This window comes from Balaenoptera ricei, chromosome 2 (genome assembly GCF_028023285.1).
Source record: "Balaenoptera ricei isolate mBalRic1 chromosome 2, mBalRic1.hap2, whole genome shotgun sequence".
Taxonomy (NCBI): domain Eukaryota; kingdom Metazoa; phylum Chordata; class Mammalia; order Artiodactyla; family Balaenopteridae; genus Balaenoptera; species Balaenoptera ricei.
The window spans coordinates 153,866,474-153,889,067 of NC_082640.1; the positions used below are offsets into that span (position 1 = coordinate 153,866,474).

Sequence of the window (22,594 nt, forward strand, 5' to 3'; positions counted from 1 at the left end):
CCAGAAGTTTTTGGGGTAGAGGAATGTGTGAAGAGCCCTTATACAACTAACATGTGGTAGTACTTGTACTTTTTCAAGTGTATCATCTCTCATAATTCTCCCCAGACTCCTGCAGGGAAGGCAGGAATTATCCTACCTCCCCACCCCCACCCTGTCCCCAGCCCTGCTGCATTTTAAAGATGAAAACACTGAGTCTCAGGATATTAAGAGATTAGGCTAAATCCATATATTTGTTTCAAACCCTGGTCCTCGGGCTCCAGAGTCACCCCTCTTGCCATATAGCATACCTTCAAACTGCTTTCCATCCCAATCTCATTCTCAAGGCACACATCTGCATGCACTCATCCTTCATTCAGTGTAATCTACTTAGTCCATCCTGTAAGCAGCTTATTTGTAAACGTACAGCCAAGTCTGTCCATCCAGCTTCTCCTTCAACATGTCCCGATGCCCCAGAAGCTTGAAGGAGCAGAGACCACCGTGCAATTTCAAGCCCTCTCTAACTGCCCTCCTCTGCAGCCCACCATACCCACTCCTCCTTTGAGACCCTGCCCCCTCTTCATTCCTTTGTGATGCCATGCTCCCACAGCCCCCCAGTTATTCCATCACTGATGTTCCCACAGGACTTTGAACAGCCTCCTATTGAAACATACTGCCCCATCTTAAAATGATTAAGTGTCTGTTTCCCCCTCCACATGATGAATTCCTTGAGACCATGAAACTTCCGTAGGATGGAGGGACAAGCAAGGTAGAGAAGGATCCAACTAAATTACTGGGTGATTGCAACATCCAGTGTTATTAACCAAACATAATGATGTCTGGTGTTCTTCTCTAATTTTTAGGCTACCATCATGGAAGGGTTCTCTCCCACAAAGCACCATAAATGTTGGTTTACAACGGGCAGGGCTGTCTCTGCAGACCAGGGAAGAAAGAGGGTGCTCGCTATCCTTTCTCCCACTTCCAAGAGCCATCACCCAAGCTGAGAGGTGAGGATAGATGGGGTGAGTGCCTTGGGTCTGGACAGTACAGAAGACATGTCACATGAGGAGGGATGGGGCAGGAACAGAGCGTCCTAGGCATCCCGGGAGACACCGCAGGCTTTCACCTGGGCAAGGAGCCAAGCTCAGGTTCAGGTCAGAGAATAACAGTGCCTATTCTGTTATTTCTACAATGTGCTGGCACTCTCAAAAGAAGCATCCAGTTTTCATATATGTAGGATTCATTTCCCAAAGAGGTTTAACCAGCAGCTGCTGGCAGGAAATTCCCTCTGCATCATTCTCTCTCCTCCCCTATAACTATTTAAGGTAAGCTGGGCTTGCAGGATTGAATCTCTGCTTCTCTGACCGGAACCTCAAAATCAAATCTACCCCCATCCACCACCCTTCTCTATGGGCTGGAACCTAAGAGTGAAGCCAGGAAGTGGCAGGCAAACACTATCCCTTTTTCTCTCCTATCCTCCTCTTCCCAAAATCACTCCACCCAGGTGCCCATAAAGTAAAGAGAAGATGCCCCAGAGACCCATTGGGGAGCCCTCTGGTTTTTCATATCCTCCCCAGTTCTTCCCTTTTGACCCAGAACAACTGCTTTTACTTGTCCCGTAGTAAGACCAGCCCTGAACACAAGTGGATTGGCAACTTCCCAAACCAAGGAGTGACCATGCTCAGCTACAAATGCAATTGGAATGCCAAAGCCCCCCAGGCGAAAGGCTGTGTCTGGTCAGCTCCCCATTGGGAGCAAGGAGACCCAGGCCCTGGGGCCTGGCTGGCATGGGGAAGAAAAGGTGTAGATAGGGGATGGACCCCCCACCTCCACTTGGCCATGTCCTTGCATTCCATGCCCCTCACTCTGGGCTTGGAATCTGGGTTACCCTGCCTGCTGGACATCTCACCACCCCGTCTTCTGTCTCACCTGCAGGCTACCCTGTCCCGACAACCTCCTCTTCTTCCTTCCTCCTCCCCATCCAGCCCACTGTACCTGACACACCCCTCCCAATGTCCCCCCTGGAACCAACCCTGACCACCCATCCCCTACACCTTAGAGGGTGGTCTCTGGCCCTGTGCTCCTTTCCTTTCCCTCCCATCCCACCCCCTGGCACTGGGTAGCTGCTGCTCACTGCCTGAAAGGCTGGACAGCTGCTGGGCTCTCTAATTAGCTGCCTGGCTGCCGTCCCAGAGCAAGGCATGTGTTACTGTAAAGAGCTGCCTCACCTCCCCTTCATCAATAATCCCCTATGCAGATCGCATCAGGCGGCAGCTGAGGGGCCCTGGAATCCTCATCACGTGAGACCAGCAAGGCTCCTTCTGTCAGCTGGACAGGAACAGGCAGTGGACTCACAGCCTCACCCACAAAGTGACCAGGAATTTATGTGTCTGGTTTCTCCCTGTGACTGCCCACATCCTTCGGATGTCCCACAGGTGAATCCACCGCACCATGCCTTTGGAGCAATGGGGACCCTGCCCCTTCGTTGCTTCCCCGGTGGAGGCAGAAAGAAGCCCAGCTGGTCTTTCGGAGGACAAATCTGGAGCATCTCAACAGCACGACTCCCAATGCCCTACTTTTCACAGCTTGCTACAGCCAAGCCACCCCCAGAGATTTCTAAACAGCCAGGGGACCTGGTCCCAGAAGTCCTGTGGAGGCTGCTTTGTTTATACGAGGTGTTGTATTCCAGCAAATGTTGACTGAGTACCTGCTGAAGGCCAGGCACTGTACCCCATGTGAACAAGACAAGCTTCCTGCCCCCTTGGTGCTCACAGTTCTGTGGGGAGACAGACAATAAGTAAGCCAGCCAGCACGTAATGTCTGGTATCAGGCCACGAAGGAGGGCAAAGGCCTGGTAGGGGAGAGAAAGAAACTAGATGCTGGAGGGCGAGTCTTAAACTTCTCTAAGGATCTAGCATCAGGGCATAGATCAGAAAGACACAAAGAAGCTTTGCAAAGAGCTTTGGGAAAAGCATTCCAGGCAGGGGGAACAGTAAGTGAAACAAGCTAAACAAGTTTGAGAAATAGGCAGGCCAGAGAAGCTAAAGTTTGTGGAATTAGGGGTCAGACATTCCCTGCCCCTTATCGCAAGAGTCATCGGGTGATCCCTACGGGGCCAACTAGGTCAGGGCAAAGTGCCCAACTGCCAAATAAATGTAGCCAGTCAACTGAAGACTCTTCTTGCAGGCAGGGGCTGGAAACTGTGAATTCCTCATCAGCTGTTGCTTGGCAATTTTATTAACAAATGAAGGGAAGGTGAAATCCTTTGACTCATGGGCTGGAATTTCCATCTGTTTCTGATCAAAAGAATTTAAGTAACTTTACCAGGTCCTCTCTAGCCTGGGTGTTTCACCTTAACAAGAAGGTAAACATTCCTTTTTACTCCAGGTAGTTTGTTGGATTTTCTGTCACTTACAATCAAGAAAATTCTAAGTAGCACAGGTGATTTTTCCTCATCTGGAACACACCTAGCTGGCACGAGGGTCACGTATCTGAGCACCACCTACCCATCTCTGCTGCTGTGAAAACCAGTGGCTCTGCCCTTTGCAGACAGTAAGGGGCAGAATCTCAAATAAGAAAGTCGGATGCCTGGCATGGTGGGTGAATCTCAGCAGGACGGCTATAGCTCTGGGGGCTCCAAATCACCCTTCCGGTCACTGATTTTGTCAGTTCCCCTTGACTTACCTGGTCCTTGCCAGCAACTAGCACACCTTGACTTCCGCAAACAGGACATGTGAAAACTAGTAGCCTAGAGATGAGGCCCAAGCCAAGATCAAGAAGTGCACAAAGAGATATTTTTCTGAAAACTGCAGAACTGCACTACCCAGTTTGATAGCCACTAGCTACATGTGACTCTTTAAAATTTAACTTTAAAAATGAATAAAATTTAAAAAGTCAGTTCCTTAGTCTCACTAGCCACATTTAAAGTGCTCAATAGCTACACGTGGCAAGTGTCTACCATACTGGACAGTGCAGATGTAGAGCATTTCCATCATCACAGAAAGTTCCACTGGACATTGCTCTAGAACTTACCAAGGGTGACGAGAAGGCTGCCAAACACGCAGACCGAAAGCTGAGCTGAGCCTCCTTGCTCTTGGAAATCCTCTTTTGTTTCTGAACAGACACCACTGCCCTCATTCTCTCCCTCAAGCCTAGTTAACCAAGGCTGCCATTGTGAGATGGGGGAGGATGAACCCTTGTTCCAAGAAAGTCACTGTCTACTGTCTGAAGAGTGACTTTTATCCAAGAGGCCAGGAGAGGGCTCTGGCCATTGGTAAAATGAGGCCAGCCCCTGAGTCTCTGGCTATAACTCAGTGTAGGGGGTGCTGCTTGGAGTATTTAAAAAACTCCAAACCATTCATTGAGTATCCTCTATGTGCCAGGCAGGTGTCACACAGATCATCTCATGAGTCCCCTCCATGAGCCCATGAAGCAGGCATTAACTCCGATTGACAGGAGGCAAGGGAAGCTCAGAGGTTAAATGACAGCTAGAAAATGGGGGGGCCAAGGGTTTCATCAGCACTTTCCCCCTCTCACACCATTCATGGGAGATGCAGATGTGCAGACAGGAATTAGGGGACTTAATTTACCTATGGCAATGGGCCACCTAGAGCTTCCCTTTGTTCTCATGGCAGACAATCTCATGTTAAGCTGCCCCTTCCAGCCTACTCAAGCCCACCCAGGGGCTTGGGAGAGCTGCCTTCCAAGGGTCTGCCCATGAAGGCCCGGTTATTGAAAGACACCACATCAGAACAAAAGGAAGGCCACCAAAGGAAGTACAGAAGATAAACCCTGGAAGGGGGTAGGGGTCAGACATGTTGCATTTCTCCTGGCCAAAGAGGAGAAGGGCATGATCAAATTTTTTGTTTTAGAAAGCCATCTGGACCATGAGTTCCTTACCTTTGCATCCTCATGTCCTGGATAAAACTTGACATACAGTAGGGACTCAAAATCCAAGTGTTGAATGGAGAGAAAGGCACGGGGGCAGGTCCTCCAAGAGCGAGGGGCCTGGCCAAGAGGAGCTCGAAGGGCAGGTGGGCTGGGGGGAAGACCGAGAAATGAGTTGTTCTGGGGGAGCCGTGATGGGTGCTGTTTGCTCCATACACGACCCAATCTGACTGTCCCTTTCCTTTAAGTAATGGCCCAGAGGAAAGGCCAGCATACACTGGGCTGGGCACTGACTGAAGCAGGCCCTTCCACCGTGCGCCTTAAGCCCAGCGACCCTGGCCTCTCACTCAGCCTCTCGCCAGACAGCTCCATCTACTGTGAAAGTACCGAGCCTTGCAACACTCTCAAATATGGCTCCAAACAGCACTTAGGCAAGAGTAATTAAAGGGAATGTTATCTCAGTCAGGCTCTCATTAGGCACGTAATTAGACTGCTGAAAATAATTAACATTCCTTTTGACAAAGGAAGCAGAGGACCCATTACATTCATTAGGACGCCTCAAACCAGCCTGAGGAAGGCGGAGAAGAGAACTCATCACCTCCCAGGCCTGCACAGGACAGAGTCAGCATCCGGGAACCTAGACCAGGTGGCGAGTCCTGCCCTGGGCCAGGCTCCTGGGTGAGCGGACACAGATGGCAACGGATGCCTTCACGTATGTATTACAGATAACAATAATACACTCATACAGTCTCACAGAAAAAGAACTTGAAGGAAATGTATGACTACATCAAGATGGCAGGCCAGGGGCAAATGCCTAAATCCCCCAAGTCCCTAGAAAATGACAGAAAAGACATTTTCTAAGAAGAATATATCCATTACAGCACCAGAAAATGAGGGAATTATATGGGCTCCCTGAAGATGGAAGCAACTGAGAATAAACAGATACAGAAACCACAACCCCCCAAAATAAAACCATGGAATAATAATAATAATAATAATGACACTCATACAGCACATATATGTGCCAGGCACTGTTCTAAGCACATATTATCTCATTTAACCTTCACAAAAATCCTTTGAAATACAGACTATTATCTTCCCTGCTTTACAAATAAGACCCAGAGTTACACAGCTTTCCCAAGGTCATAGTGCTAGTAAGTGCCAGGGCTAGGATTTGAACCCCAGCAGCGTGGCTGAGGATTCTACACTCAGTCAGAGGCGTGGCTCTGCAGGGTCCAAGTCTGGAGAGATTAGGGGCCCAGGAGAGGCCCTGAGTGGTTGGTCATAGGATTTGGAGGAGCCAGGCAAGTGGGCTCCTACCCCACCTCTCCACCCAGGCTCGTGCCGGGACATCAGGGTAGGGAGGCAAGGGGACGCGTAGACGGCTCCTGCATCCCCAGCAGGCACATCCCACCCTCCTGTCCACAACCAGGGGCAGCTGGCTCTAGAGCACGGAATCAGGGTTCACACAGAGGTGACTGAAAAACCTCAAGCGACAAAGGGAGAAACACGGCCAAGACTTACCAAACATTTGACAAAAACCAAAACCACCAAAGAAGCACCAAATTAGAGAACAGAAGTTCTAGCTGGAAAACAAAATTAATAAAGTCACCAGAATGAAATGTTTTTCAAAGTATGATTAATATCCTCTGAGGGATAAGAGGGGCTTCTGAATCTATGAACCCAAACAAAACTGTTGCCAGAAGAATGTTAAAGATCTCAGAAATGAAGGAAATACACCATGGTTAACCACTTATCTCTGGATGAGAGAATAGAACGACTCTATTAAAATTTTTCTTTATATAGAAAAACTATTTTTCTAAACTTCCTATATCAAACATGTGTTACTTTCAGAATCAGGAAAGTTATTTTTTAAAATGCCTGGCACGAGGTAGGTGCTCAGTAAGGGGGTAGATCCTGCCCCCTACACCAACCCTTGGCCCCATCCAGACTGGTACATAACTTGCTGTCCCCCAATTTCTCCATCCATGCTCCCGTCTCCAGGTCTCTGTGCACACTGTTCCCCTCCTGGAATGCCCTTATCTATCACTGTTTACCCAGATTTGCCTGTCCTTTAAGGCCCACTCAAAGATTATCCTTGTTAATGAAATGTCCCTGCATCGTACCTAACCCACTCTGATCCCTCCTCCCCCAAACTCCTAAGGGCACTTAATTCTCCAGGGTCATAGGACAGCTCTCACTGAGCTGTCCTGTGGGGTCACAGTACTGACAACTTACATGTCCTTTACCTTTCAATGACCAAGTCTTGTCTCCCCAACTCAATGGTAGGCTTCTTAAAGACAGCGAGAGGGAACTAGCTTTCGTTCCATACCCCACTGTGCCCAAATAAAGCTGAGACGCTTTCACAAGAACATTCTTATGTGTCAGTTGAGTGAATGACGAATTAGCTTCTGTTCCTGGTGGGAGTAGGAAGAGGAAAACTATTGTGGAAATGCGGTTTCTCAACAGGGCTGGGCACAGCACAGCAAGGTCCTCCCATGTGGGCGATGCCCTCGAAAATGGGTCACCTGGTCCCAGATAGCTTGACCTCCCATGCCTTGCCTGGGATCCAGAAATACCTGCAAACCCAGGGTGGATGATTGGTAAGTCTCGGGGCAAAATGTGGATAAGGAGTAAGACATTTATATGGTCTTAGGTTGTCTCCCCACAGATTGCTTATTAGTAGCGAGGAAAAATCAGTAAATGCTCAGTGAAGAAATCGGACACCTTGACGAAGTGATCCAACTTAACATCACACGTGAGGGGTGAATGGACATCCGGTGCCTCTGGATGTAATACAATGAAAAAGATACAACATCACTCATGTGTATGCTAGCCAGGAGGGTATAACTCAGTCTAAATGTGAGGCAACAGCAGAGAAATCCAAAAGGAAGAACATTCTATTTTTTTTAAAGGGGGAGGAGGAGGAGGCTATATTCTTAAAAATGTCAATGTCATGAAAGACAAAGAAAGGCTGAGGAGCTGTTCTGGATGAAAAGACTAAAGAGACATAACAACTAAATACAGTGCTGGATCCTGGACTGGAGAGGAAATAAATGCTGTAAAGGACGTTATTAAGTCAATCAACAAAACTGTAAGACAACCAGCAGATTAGGTAAAAGTATCATATCAAAGTTCAATTTACTGAAGGTTCTGTAAAACAGTATCCTTATTCTTAGGAATCCACACTGAAATATCCAGAGAGAAAGGGCCATGATGTAGGCAACTTACTCTAAAAAGGTTCAGGAAAGGACCTCCCTTGTGGCGCAGTGGTTGAGAATCCGCCAATGCAGGGGACATGGGTTTGAGCCCTGGTCTGGGAAGATCCCACATGCCATGGAGCAGCTAAGCCCGTGCGCCACAACTACTGAGCCTGCGCTCTAGAGCCCGAGAGCCACAACTACTGAGCCTGAGTGCCACAACTACTGAGCCCGCACATCTAGAGCTGGTGCTCCACAACAAGAGAAGCCACCACAATGAGAAGCCTGCGCACCTCAACAAAGAGTAGCCCCCGCTCGCTGCAACTAGAGAAAGCCCATGCGCAGCAATGAGGACCCAACGCAGTCAAAAATAAAAAAAATAAAAAAAAAAAAAAGGTTCAGGAAAAAGGGAGAAAGAGGGAGAGAGAGAGAACATAAATGATAAAGCAAATGAGGCAAAATGTTAAAAAATACTGAATCTGGATAAAGAGTATATGCGTGTTCTGTACTATTCTGGCAACTTTTCTGTAAGTTTGAAGTTAATTCCAAATAAAAAGTTTGGAGAGGGACTCCCCTGGCCGTCCAGTGGTTGGGACTTTGTCTTCCAATGCAGTGGGTGTGGTTTGATCCCTGGTCGGGGAGCTAAGATCTCACATGCCTCCTGGCCAAAAAAACAAAACATAAAACAGAAGCAATATTGTAACAAATTCAATAAGGACTTAAAACAAAAAGTTTGGAGAAAAAAAAACAACAAAGGGGACCCTTCCATTAGACAGGGTGGGGTGGGGTGGGGTGGGGTGGAGCAGATGTGGAGGGTGAATCCAGGGAGGACCTTTGTCATCACATGTCTACACTGGCCCCCAAATTCCAACCCTGTCAAAATGTCCCTCATAGACACATTTCCTCTCCAATGTGGCCCTCCCCTTTTCTTACTTCTCCACCGACTTAATCCTTCCTCTACCCAAGATCAGCAATCTTCCAGGAGGCCGCCCTATCAGTACCACAGGACAGAATTGGTTAACCTTTTGGATCTATTCTTATATGTAGTTAATATTTTCTGGAGATGTTCTGACACCTGTTTTGTCCACAAGCCCATACTAATGAGTCAGGTTATATTTGTTAAGCCACAGCCTTCTAGGTGTTTCATGGTATTTCATTTCCACCCCCCAAATTTGTGGTTAGTCCTATTCATTCTGCCTGACTTCAGGCCTTTAGACCACGTTCATCCCTTCTGAGATCTCATGCAGGCTTTCTAGGGTACATGCTGTTTCCCACACCCCACCACCATCACCACCACCTAACTCCGAAGTAAACACCCCTCCCCTCCCCTCCCCACACACAAGCACAGCTTCCCTCCCCAGGTACTATGAGGAGGTGTAGCCACTTTAAATAATGCACCTCTTTAAATAAGAGGCAGCTGATGGAGTCTCTTTAAGCAGCCTCACTGCAGGAAAGGGAATCGAGCAAGCCATCTCATTGTACAACTTCATTTATTAATTCAGAAATCCTTATATGCATCTTTTATGTACAGACTACTCAACGCTAAGTGGGCTGGAGTATGAAAGCTGAAGCACATCAGTGGAAATTCTACTGTAGTGTCAAATACCAGAAGCCTAAAAATATTAATAACCTCCATTCTGACAGTGCCTTTTACTTAAATGAACTTACTTCAAGTTTATCTCATTATTCATGCATTCCTTCACACGTTCCTTAAACAATTACTCAGTATCTATGTCATGCCACCAGGTACACGCAAAGACCCAAGAGGCAAAGATCCAAGCTCGGGCCACAGGTGGCTGACATTCTAAGTGATCCTGGATTGCCCAGCGAGCCCACTAGACACACACTGAGGGCACCAGCCACGATGGGACACCAGAGGAAATTATTCTGAAGAAGAGAAAATGAGTGAGAATCAGAAAGAAGCTACTGTGGCTTCAGCGCACAAATAAATTTTGTTGTTTCTAAGTACATGATTTTATATTATAATTTAGAATTCTATTAATTTATTTTTAATTACCTTGGGGACCCTAAGCCTGTCAGCGCTGAGAGCCTCTAAAGATCTTAATCCAGCCAAACAGTAAGTAGAGGTCGCAATCCTAAATGCCAACAAGGGTCAAGCAGCCAGCTCAAGTTAGCGGAGACTCCAGAGCTATTAAGAAAGCAGGACTGACAGGAGAGATTTATTGTGGGGGGGGGGGGGGAGAGGGAGAGAGAGAGGGCGGGTGGGGGGGGAGAGAGGGTGAGAGACAGACAGAGAGACAGAGAATGGCATCCATACTTCTGACTTGGGCAATAGCGGGGTCATTCCCTGAGAGAAGAGGTTGCCAGCAAAGATGTGCCTCGGGGGTGACCCACAATGAACTGCATTTCAGATGCTCTAAGTGTGAGATGCCCACAGGACTCTAGGCTGGAGGCAGGTCTGGGACCCCCGCTGGTTGGAGCAGCAGAGAGGAGGACCCTCTGGGGAGAAGATGCAAGGGGTGACATCCGGGGCTGGCGGAGGAGGAGGTACTGTGAAGGGGCCTGTGGAAAGGCCAGGGAGGGAGGAGGACATCAGGAAGGGGCCTCGCCAGGAAAGTGGGGGCAGGAGAGTGTCAGGGGTCACAGTCAATGGCAGAGGCAAGCCAGACAGGGACCAAGGAGATTTAGCAGAAAGAGGTTCCTGGGCACCATTTAAGAAGGAGGTGTGACTGCAGAGGGAGGTGACTGAGACAGTGTGGACAGATGACTCTTTTGAGAAATTTGCTTGTGAAGGAAAGGAGAGAGAAAAGCTGCTGGAGATGTAGAGATGGGGGCAGGGGGAGGCATCCCTTCTCCCTTTCTCCTTCCGTCTTTCCCAGATAAGAGAGACCTAAGGATGTTTAAAGGCCAAGAAAAAAAACGCACAGCGAGGGAGAGCTTGTGGCTGGGACATACACTGTGGGGCACATATGGACGCCCTGGGCTGTCCTGAGGTCATGGGGAGAGCACAGCAAGCCACAATCCCAAAGGCCAAGGGCACGTATGTCATTATAATCCCTTTGCAGAGAGGAGACCCAGGTAGCCAGAGTTAAGGTCATATATGTACTAAGGTGCTGTGGCCCAGACCCAGAACACAGATCTCCCAGTTCCTGGTCCTGGTCCTTCTTCCAGACCAGTAGTTCTCAATGGGGCCACCCCCGGGATGGCGGGGATAGGGGCCTTCTGTCAGCACCATGGTGGGTGGGGAGTGCCACAGGTACTTATTAGTGGGGACCTGGAATGCCAGACGCCCTGCAGTTCCCACAACAACCCACAAAAGAACCCCCCCCAACATAACTTTAGAACATTCCACTGGGCATTCGCGGAGGTGAAAAGCCCATTTATAATTATCGGCATCTAGAACCAAACTCCCTTTCTGAAATAAACACAGAGGATTTTTGCGTGGTTTTAACATATACTGAATTGTCCAGGAATGCCACCGGAGTGCAAGTCGAGGGGATACTGTGCTTTATGTTCGGAACTTTACCAAGAGTGGTCCACCAGCTGGGAAAATCACGTCAGCCTCAGCGTCACCTCTCCTGGTATTCGAGTCACCCACACAACACACCTGTATCTTGTGGGTATTTGTAGCTGTTACATTCTCAGTGATTCTATGTACAGGTTCAAGCATCTGACTCTTTCCTTCTGTTTTCTGTGTCGTCGTGCCCGAACAATTACATACTGGAATATGTGATACTGTATTATAATTAACTTTTCCTTTATTTCTCTTTCACAATACAGTTTAGGCATATTGATTTTTTTTTAAATTTACATATACAGGTATGTCATATTATCTATGAATTTTATTCGGGGTAATTAGGAGGCATTACAAATAATTGTTCTAATAAAAAGGGGCACCATCCCAGATTGTGGGATGCAAGGAAAACTGCAGTGCTGAGGGAAATGGAGGGGTGAGTAGAATCAGGGTGGCTTCACATGATCAATCCCACAGAGTAAATTCAATGGTCTTTTACAGATATTGACATGAAGTTCCTGAATGATGGGTACACAACGTGGTCAACCCATGGGGCTTAAGACAACTATTCAATTGGGGACCTTTGGGAAATTTCATCTCCACGATTAATTTAAATTACACTATACCTCAGCATTTTCCAGCGTGTAATGACAATAGGTAGAAGACCACACATCATCTGCAGGGCCCAGGGAAATGACAAATGGCTGAATGTCTGGAGGCAGTGATGTGTTTAGAAGAAGTCAAAGAACTAGGTGCCAGGCTTGGTCTGGGGAATATCTTCTTAATGCATGAGAAGATGAGTAAAACAGTATGTAATAGGTTAAAAAGGCAGGCCAGAAATACTTAGGGCTCCGAATCCGAGAGGGGCTGGTTATTTAATGGGAGGGGAAAGGTGGCCTAAATTCCCATAGGCATGCCCGTCACTGCCAAGTAGGGATGAAGGGTTAAAAAAAAAGTGTCCTTCAATCAAGAAGGGATAGCTAACTATCCCTGATTCATGTGTCCTCCCCATCTGAGGACACCTGGGGACTGGGAAAAAAGGAACGGCACAGCCTGCTGGCTTGGGAGGCCTGGAAATGGGAGGCCTGGAAACAGGGCTTTCTGAGCCTGGCTCTTCCATTAACCCTCACAACTCTATTACCTCTCCTCTTGGTTTCCTCATCAAAAAAAAATGAAGAAAACAAAATAGAACACTTTAGATTCCACCACTGTACATTCTTCTGTTGTTTTCATGTTCTTCCAGGAACATTTGTATGTGTGTGTGTGTGTGTGTGTGTGTGTGTATTTTTTTTTTTTTCTGTTTTTAATTTTAAAATGTCAGGTCGAAGCAGCTGTAGGGATTAACAAGCAGATTGATTCTCAAATGAGTTACTGCATCCCTTCCCAGAAGGAAGTAGAGGAACCTGGCTCACTTGGGCTCTGAAGAAACATCCAGATGTAGGATGTGCATCTAGGAACGAGTTTACAAGTCTCTCTGCAGAGCTGACTCAGCCAAGGGGCCAACAGGGCCCTTCCCACCACCCCCAATCCCAGGATTAAAGTGAAGTACATGCACCCAGCAGTCACTCCCACCCTGAGGACACACCAGTTCATCCCTGAGATGCCACAGCAGCAACAGGGAAGCCTTCTTGGTTTAGGAGTCAAGCAGGGCTGGGACTAGGGTGAGAGAAGAGTGACACTTGCCTCGGCACAAAACTTAAGGAGATGCCAAGAAAGACTTACTCATCAAGATAAATTATATCATAATGCAATATTTAAAAAAAAAAAAAACAAATTGGAAATCCAAGGCGTGGGCTATCATACTGGAACCAGGGCCAAGATTAGGGCAAGGCCAAGGAGGCGAGGTCATGTGAGGCTCTGTGATGTTAGCACAGTCCCGCATCCCAAGGACCTATCCACCCCTTACTGCCAATAGCATCTCTGAAGAAATATCGCACAGAACCACAATCTCTGGTCCCAAACCCTTGGCATTCAGAATTGTTTAGATTTTTTTTAAAAGGTAATGTAGAGCACATCCAGTAGATTACATAATCCCCACAGCAGGGTCTGGGGGCAGCACCCCCAAACACATTAACATTTCTGCAGCCAGATCTATGAATATTCACACTCTGCCGAGTAAAGAGACCGCCAGTGGCCTCATATTCGTCCAGGTCAGGCTTTGCCATCACACGAGTTAAAGAAAAGCCTTTTGGTTTTAGAATGTTTTGAATTTTGAAACTGCAGATAAAAGAGTGTGGGCCTGAATAGCATTACATTACGTCTCTTAAAGGAAAAAGGCAGCAGATTGGACCCAAAACTTTTGTTATAAACTTGTACAGAAAAGAGAACTGCAATGGTCCTCAGCAGTGATCACCCAGAGGAAGGCAATTTCTAAAAGTCAGTCAAGCCCAGAGCAGACTTAAAGCACTTCCCACCAGCCAACCAACCAACTGACATTGTTAAATACTGTCTGTGTGTAAAAGCCTGTACAGAGTCCTGGGCTGTACTGAAACATACTAGACACGGGTCCAGCCCTCAAGAGCTGAAAAGTTAGAGGAGACTGGAAGGTGACCATAAATCATTGAATATTGGAAACTGAAAGGAGCTAATCCACACCCACACTTTAAAAATGATGAAACCGAAGTTCAGAGAGGGTGAAGGCCTTGCACAAGTTAGAAACAGGAAATGAGTGGCACAGAGAGATCAGACTCAGGTGTGCTAACTGCTCTTCACCGCTCTCTGCATAAAAGCACATAATAATTGACAATTTAGTGAGGAAATGAAAAGAGTTGTAAAAGATCCCAGCTGAAGTGGTTTTGGTCAAACACACCTTCGCAGCAAAGATGGGTTCCGACTTCTACAAGGACTGTAATTTGGGGAGGCAGCAAAGCAGGGGAGGGACCTCCTGGCAGGGAAATAATGAGGTATGGGGCGGGGCGGGCGGGTGCATGGCAGGTGAGCTGGGCATGTGGATTAGGCTCTGGTGAAGGGCACAGAACGAGCTGTTAGAAAAGCAGGTAAAGGCAATGCATAGAGAGCTTAAATGCCAGAGTGAAGAACTTACAATTATGTCCTAAGGCCGCATTTCCCAATCATCTGAGTTCTGCCTTCATGACTTATGGCCGCCCACTACCCTCGTAGGAAGAGGCAGAGTATGGCTATTTAAATGAGCCCACTCTGGGGTCAGATTCTTTCCATCTGAATCCGGGCTCTGATGCCAACTGTGTGACCTTGGACAAGCTGCTTAACCTCTCTTTGCCTCAGTTTACTCATTTGTAAAACAGAAATAATACAAGTACCTCCCTTGTACGAGTTACATGAAAGAGTGTTTACTGTCCTGAAAACAGTACCTGGCATTCATTATAAGTATTCAATAAATGTTAGTTGTTGTTAACCTTTTAATTTAAGTTAAATTTGTAGTTATATAGGTACTGCAGCCTTATCCTAAGCTATAATATCCAAGAAATCCTGGGCTTCTTGTGACAGCTATGGTTTTGATGATACACAACAAGAGGTTCCATCAAAAGTCTTAACTAAGGCACTGAATACAACAGGTAGAACGCTCCCAAGCTGGTAAGAGGGCCTCCAGAAGAACCACGCAGGAAATCTGATATCTGACCTTGCGACTGAGAAGACAGGGTGGACCGGCATCTGACTTGTACCTGAGACACACAAGGTGTGAGACACAAGCTGGCCATCTGCTGTGGGCGGAGCCAAGGGAGCCGGCTGAGCTGGGGGATGGGCCTGCATTCCCAGGTTCACTGCGCCAGAGGATGTGTGATTGTCCCCTTGGGCTAAAGTGAGCCACATGCAGGTGAGGGCTGGCAAGAGATCCGAGCAGGTCTTGTCCAAGAGGGCCACTCGGACAGACAGAAGGACCTTAGCCGGAAGAGGCTGGAGGTGAATCGCGGATTTTAGGGGCTGAGGAGAGAACAGTGATCTAGAATAGAGGATAATTTGCTCTTTTCAAGACAACCAGAAGTAAATGGTCCCAGCAAATGTGGGGGAAGAGTCTCTGAGAAACCCATGAACGTGGCCACAAGAAGAGACTCAGCATTAAGTACCTGCCAAGCCCAGGAAGCTGGGAGCTGGCAGACAACAGTGCTGGCCAAGCAAGCCCTTTCCTGTCCCTCTCAGCCCAGTGACAAAGGACTGGATGTATTAAGTACTGAATTGAGACCGTTTGTGACTTAAAGTGACCACAGGACCTTCTACCGCCTAAGAATGACCCGGAAAGTTATGGGGCCTGATTGAGTTTTCCTCCCAGGGCAGGGAAACAACTAATCCCACTGAATCAACATAAAGGTCCAGCAGGAGACAAAATTAAGTCACGTTAATGAGTTAAGTCATCCCAATGAGTCATGTTTCTTTACACTCATTAGAAACATAGCTATTAAAATGAAATGTTTGTCCCTTTACCAACTAAAATCATCTCTCAATATTCCCAGTGGTACGGTAACCACCATTAGAAATCACTGCTATAGGGCAATAAGGAACTCAGGAAAAAAGCAAGGCAGGTAGGGACAGAAAAGATTGGTTTGGTGGGTTCAATGGGAACTCATTTGCTCCCCAACCTTGAATATGATGAAATTAAAACAGAAGACGTACCAATGGAGAACAGAATCCTTGGAAAAATGGCTTGTGCAAAGGGAAATCGAGGCGGCCCAATTTCACGAACAGAAAAGCTGTGACTCCCTGAGTTCCTAGGCTGAGCTCATAGTATGATCTTGCTCTTTTAAGTGGAGCTAGGGCAGCAGAGGGAGATACGTTCTCATTGACTCTGAGTCATTCGGAAAGCATCGGCCTAAGTCCTCCGGTCCTGGAGCCCTGGAGGATCCTGGACTGAACCAGGCCCTGGCGTCTGCCAAATGTATGTGCAGACTGTAAGACATACACCAATGCACGACTTCCCTGCTGCCTTCACTTGGGGAAAGCAGAAGGACGGGGGGGTGAAGTTTAAGTTTTAAGACAAGATGCAAGGGGTGCACCTCATCATTCAGGAGATGGCGTGTGTAAGGGTGAACAGACGCCACCTCTCGGCTGCCCCATTTAAACGAACGAGGAACGATCCAACCTAGTCCCCCTTCCCAAGAAGGGACTTGCTCCAACTGTGACTTAGTCCCCTAACTTCCAATTTGGCTTCTTTCTCCTTCAACCCCACCTCTGCTCTCCCAGCTATGACTTCCTACAACTCCAGACCAGCTGAGTTATCGTTTGAGAAAAAACCAAATTATCCAGATTCTACTAGATGACCCAAGCATGATTGCTGGAGGAGGTGTTAGAGAATATCTCTTCCAACATTCTCATTTTACAGACAAGGAAACGAACTCATGTCACATAAGCTGAGACAAGAACCAAACAAAGTCCCCTGGCCCCAGCACAACGCTCCATTATACACCGTCATGATAACTCTCAAAGGAGGTCAGCTCCCCTCCCGCAGGCCACCACCTCAATCTTCATTCCTCTTCCACAAACACCTCAAAGTGGTAGGAAAGCCCCAGAGTTAACTTGCCTGGAACAAACAAGGATAAAAGAGATGAGGACCATCCCGATGAACTAGCCGGTCACCTTTGAATGGAGTAATCAGCGGCCACAAGTACTTTCTCAGAAGAACAGGATAGTCCAATGTTTACTGTACTTTGCAGAGTATACCTGGGACCCAGAGTCACAATCAGGGTCTCCACAGCTGGACCATAATGATGGGCAGGGGAAGGCCCAGAAACTAGGTTGGAGGATTAGGCCTGGAGTCAAGAATCTGCTAAGACAAACTAATATGACGAGTGGAAGGAGGGTGACGGAAGGCAAAATACTGCCCAGACAGCCTATCAAGCAAGAGAAAAATTTGGCATCCAAATGAAATGGGGTTTATGATACATCCCTATGCCAAGCAGAAGTCTGGTCCTCTTATAGTAAACCCCAGGCCATCTGGTCTGCTTCCCCAGTGCAGGGTACCGACCCCTCTCTTCCCAAACATTCGTCAGGATACTGTTTTTCAAAGGAGAATCTCAATTTTCATCTCCTTTTAACTAGCTGTGTTTAATCCACACCAGCTCTCCTTCCTCTACTTTAACTAACACCACCTCCACTTTACTTCCTCCCCAGCGTTTGTTCCACCATGCAATCCAAGGCTATTGAACACGGTAGCATCAGACAGATCTCAGTTTAAATCCCAATTTGGACTCTTGCTAGCTGTGTAACATGGGCAGTGACTTTATCCTTTATCAAGTGCTTAGCCCAATGCCTGGCATATAGTAAGTATTCAATAAACAGTGGCTGTCGTCGTTATTATTGCTATGTTCACTGAAGCCAGCTGAAGCTCCCTGTGTGGAATTAAATCCCAGAGGGCTGAAATGGGCTGTCCAAGGTCACATAAGTGAGTCAGGGAGGGATCCCAGATTTCCTAATTCCGGAAGCCTTCGCCAACCATCAGCTCCTGCACAAACAACATCATTGCCCAACAACCTAGAAATCTGGGTATCTGATCATATCCAAGTACCACAGCTGATGATTTAATAGGTACTCGCCATGTGCTGGAAACTGGGCAGGCTATATGAAAGCTTTAAGGCATCTACAGATCAGCATAGGAAGGTCATCTCCTTGTTTGTGGCAGGCAAGAACACAATTACAAAACAAAAGTCTGGAGCCGCGGCTTATGTTGCCCACTGGTGACAATATTTCTCGTCCATATTTGTTTTCAGAAAGTAGATGAAAGTAAGACCGCTGCCCTGGCTGCCTTATTCCTGGCTTTAGAAAGGCTTTTTCAATCGGGAATGAAGGGGGGGTGGGAGTCCTAGGGACTGAAGACTAAATGGGGTCTGGCCAAGGACAGCTATGAAAAAGAAGATGGGGGCTGGCAGTGGTCCCCACCGTTGCTCCAAAGAACTCCAGAACTCCAGAAAAGAATCCTCTCTTTGTGGCCCTTCAGTCTCCTTCTTGGCTGGCATCCCTAGCTCGGGGCTGGTGTCAAGGCCTTAGGAAAACTCAGGGTAAGTGACCTTTCTGATGAAAACGGACCATTCCAGAAACTCACGTGACAGGAGTGCCTCTTAAAAACTGAAAGGAAACAACAAATGAATGAACCAGCTAGAAGGCCTTCGTCATTCAAGTCCAATTACAAAAGCAGTCAGAAATGGCTAATCCAGTGTGTCCTGAATGCAGGGCTTCTGACGTGGAAAGGAATGGCAGAAAGAGCCCTCTCCAATTACGCCCCCGATTTATTAGATCTCCCTATGGTAAGTTAGGATTTGACAATGCAAGTCTTACTTTGTTTTAACTGCCATGCTTCCAGAGGGAGCAGCAAAAAGGAGCAATCTGAGGACCCAAGTCCTGCCCATGTAGACTGTCTGCCCTAATTCCAAGGATGCTGTCCCTTCTATAATACGAGCCACACTGAGAGCCAAGAGCCCTGAAAGGATATCAAACTCCCTGTTGGGGAGCAAGCAGAATAAAGAACAATGGGAAGCTGGGTGTGCAGAAACAGGAATTGGCAATGACTTTGGTTACTCCTCAAGTTGCCAGACTTGATGGTGACCGACCCCAAAGGCAGAAGCACCAACATCCGGGGAGGGTAGAAAGTTACCTTTCAGAACCATCCTCTAAGGGACCAGGGGGCCAATATCACTCACTCTGTGACCTCGACCCCACCAAATCTATACATAAAGGAACTGATGTAAAAATGAACATTGAGGACAGCCTTAGGGCGAAGGAGAGTGGGAGTTCACACCTGCAGGATGGATGTGAGCAAAGGGAAGGGAGCAGATTCTCTTTTTCATCTGGGAATGGGATAGAGAATGGGATAGATTCCTTATTCAGCCTCAGTTCTATCTATGGCTGTGAGTTGCAGCGGTGAAAACCCCTTCCTTTTCCTTGAATCACAGCAGCATGTCACATCCCACAGCTCAAAGTCTGAGGCAAATGTATATTTGAAATCAAACACATATAGGTACCTAAATTCTATCAATGCATCTTTATCTCATGACGAGAAAGTGTAACCAGTGGATCTCCTCCGGTACTTAACGGTAAACATTCTTAAATCCCAGGAAAGGAAAACTTCCCCAACACAGACATTCACACACACCACAGCCAGTGTGCTAACTCTTAGTGTGACTCAGTTTCCCTCCATGGAAGCCACAGTCAAAAGTACCACCTCCCAGCCCTTCCTCAGAAATCAGCTTAGACTTTACTTTTCAAATACAAAGCCTCTGATTGCTGAGAGGTGGTGGTGGAGGAAGCAGAGGACCTGGTCAGTAAGGCTGAGTTTCTTCTTGCTCAGAGTATCAGCACCCCTTCTGACATTCCCTCCTTAGCCAGGTGTTGCCACAAAGGGAGCTGAGAGTTTGACAAGTCAGAAATTATCCACACCTTAAAAGGAATGTTCCTGGAACAAAAAATAAAAATAAAAAAATAACCCAAACCACCTTGTCTGTAAATTGGGGGTGGGGGAGGAGTGCGGAGGAAAGTAAAGAGATACAAATTTGAAAACAGTCAGGCTGTGCCAGGGTTAGATTTCCCTTCCCTCAAGGACAGCCAGATCTGATACGGCTGCTGATAAGGCCAAGCGGCTTCACTTTACTGCCCTTACCCCGGTCTCAATTTATAACATCAGCGTCCCCAACATCATCAGAGACCCTTCTGAGAGCTTGGAGGGTGACTGTCACTGACATCCAGGCTGGACACAATCTACCAGAAAAAAACCCTACTAGGAAGTAACTTGAAGGTATCCAGAGAGCAGAGGCAGACAGAAAAGCACTTGCTGCCCGCAAGTGCCTTTCTGATTAAAAACTACACTTTTAAAACCAACACTGAGCCTTCCCTATCACAAATGCTGTAATGTAGCCCTTTGCTGCAAAATGACACCTTTCCCTTTAGAAACAGTATGTGAATCTGATACAAGTGAAATTAAACACAGTATAAGGCTCCCTAACTCATTTAACATCTTTCATTCAAGAATCCAAGGCACTTAAGTCACTTTATAAATGTAAAAATTCATGCCTCATCACTTTAAAAGGGGGAGTCGGAGGGAGTATCATTTTCCCATCTATGGTCAGTACATTTGAGTAACAGTCCATGGAAAAGCCCCTCTCTCACCACTGGAGGTGGGGAGGTCAGCCCTCTATATCATTATCCTCAGCTCGGCATAGCTTGGGGATTAACCCAAAGGAGAACTGAGCCATAATCAACCCTGCCCATTTAGAGGGGAAAGGGCTCTAGAAGCGGGGCTGGTGGTGCCCTCCGGTCTAGCACCTGCATCTGACTTCAGCCACAAGGTCCAGGGCCATATAGAGCTATAGCTCAGGGGACTTCATTTTTTCCTGCTATCCTTTACTGCTCCCTCCCTCCTGTACCTTTAAGTGACCAAAGTCAACACTAAATCAGCTTGTAATTTCCCTCCAAGGACGAGATAAATAAGTTGGCCCACTCTCTACTGTCTCCCCAGTTACTCAACTCTGTCCCCAAATATAAAGCCTAGGGGAGAAAGGCCAAGCCTCATCTCAGCCCACCCCTCCATGCCTCTAGGGTGTCCTGGGAGGCCCACCCCTGGCCCAACCACTCACAGCATTAGTCAGTCACAGGAGCAGACAGGAGAGTCACCCAGCAGTCCAGCCCCCCCCCCGCTCCCCCCCCCCCCCCCCCCCGCCACCACCAATCCAGTGCCTTCTGTCTCCACAGGCAAGCAGATGTAGCACTGCCTTGCAAACAGGGGGAAAACCCGACTCTCAAAGGGCTGTCTTTTCTAAGAGGAAGAAAGGCAATGGGCAGTCCTGCCACAGGATGGGAGCCGGGGGTCACATGCAAGCCAGATCAGAGCTGGAGGCACCTTGTTCCTGGAGACACAAGGTCGGGGACTGGGGACCTGGAAACTGGCCCATTTGTTTTCTAGAGAGAAAGACACTGTATCCCCCATCCCTGCCCCGGGAAGGCCATTCAGCCCTCCCCTTGACCCCTCTTCCTGGTTACAGCAAAGAGAAAAAAACCCCTGATGACCCAAGTCTGAAGGCCAGAATAACAGCTCCTTTGCTACTGGGTGCTGAGAACGCAGGAGAATCGGTAAGCTGAGCCCCCAAGGTTATGCTGGCACAGCTCCCCAGGGGCCTGCTCTTGTCCTCCTGGGAGGGCTCGAAGTGGCATCAGAACAACCTGCCACCCTAAGCTCTGTACCTGAGGCAACCAAACAAACATACCCCCCAAGAAAACTGTGGAGAAAGAGGGAGACACAGTCCAGGGAAGGAAGGGAAGGGGATCACTTTCTGACTGGGCATAGAAAGAGGGAAAGGAAGACACCTGGGAAAGAGGCCAATATCGCCTTCCCAGCCCCGCATCTCCCACAGAGGACCGGAGATCACAGTGGGCAGATGGAGAGCTGGCAGCCAGGGGGCTGGGAAGGGCAGGACGCCTAGGTGTGCAGTCCACCATCACCTAGTTTTTCTATGCACCCTGGAGAGAGGGTTCATCTTGGCACGGTTCCCTCCCCTTCAGAAAAGTCCTCAGCCTCAAACTCAGGAGGGTCCGTGATTCCCACTCCCAAGCCTCTCTAGCTCCCACCCAGCCTGACGCCCCCTCCGCTCCCCCGAGGCGGCCTCGGGGATGCTCTCCACCCGGAGGAAGAGGGGATGTCAACCTTCCGCTGCCGGAGATCCCCGGCTGACCCTTTCCCCTCGCATCTCCCCATGCCCCCTTTGTTTCAGGCGGTGAAAGTTGCCAGCGTGCACCCCTTCCCCAACACGCCCCCCTGTGCGCCCATCCCCCTCAGGGAATCCAAGCCCGGGCGCACCATCTAATTTGCGGCTCGCTCTCGAGCCGGGGCACCGCTTCGAAACCGAAAGCAAAGAGGAAGCGGGATCCGGCAGCGCCCCCAGCCCGGTCGCCCGGTCGCCGGGTCTTCCCCATCACCGCACCATCGCCCGCGCCCTCCCGCACTCGGCGCTGCCCGCCCCGCGCGGCCACCTCTCCCGGCGGCGGAAAGGCCTCTCTGCGGGCATCGGGGGCACCTACCGGTGCGGGGCCGGGGCCGGGGCCGCGAGCAGGGGCAGGGCAGGGCCGGCCGCCTGCCGGGAGCAGGTGCGGCCGGGAGCGCTGT

General features: G+C 48.4%; 1 protein-coding gene across 1 annotated transcript in view; it reads right to left on the reverse strand.

The window, feature by feature from the left end:
- The window catches only part of TMEM229B (transmembrane protein 229B), a 36,426-nt gene extending 13,832 nt beyond the window's left edge, over positions 1–22,594 (reverse strand). Inside the window, exon 1 of the mRNA XM_059915756.1 lies at positions 22,510–22,594. The gene's annotated coding sequence lies outside the window, so the exon portion shown is untranslated. The remainder of the gene's footprint in view (positions 1–22,509) is intronic.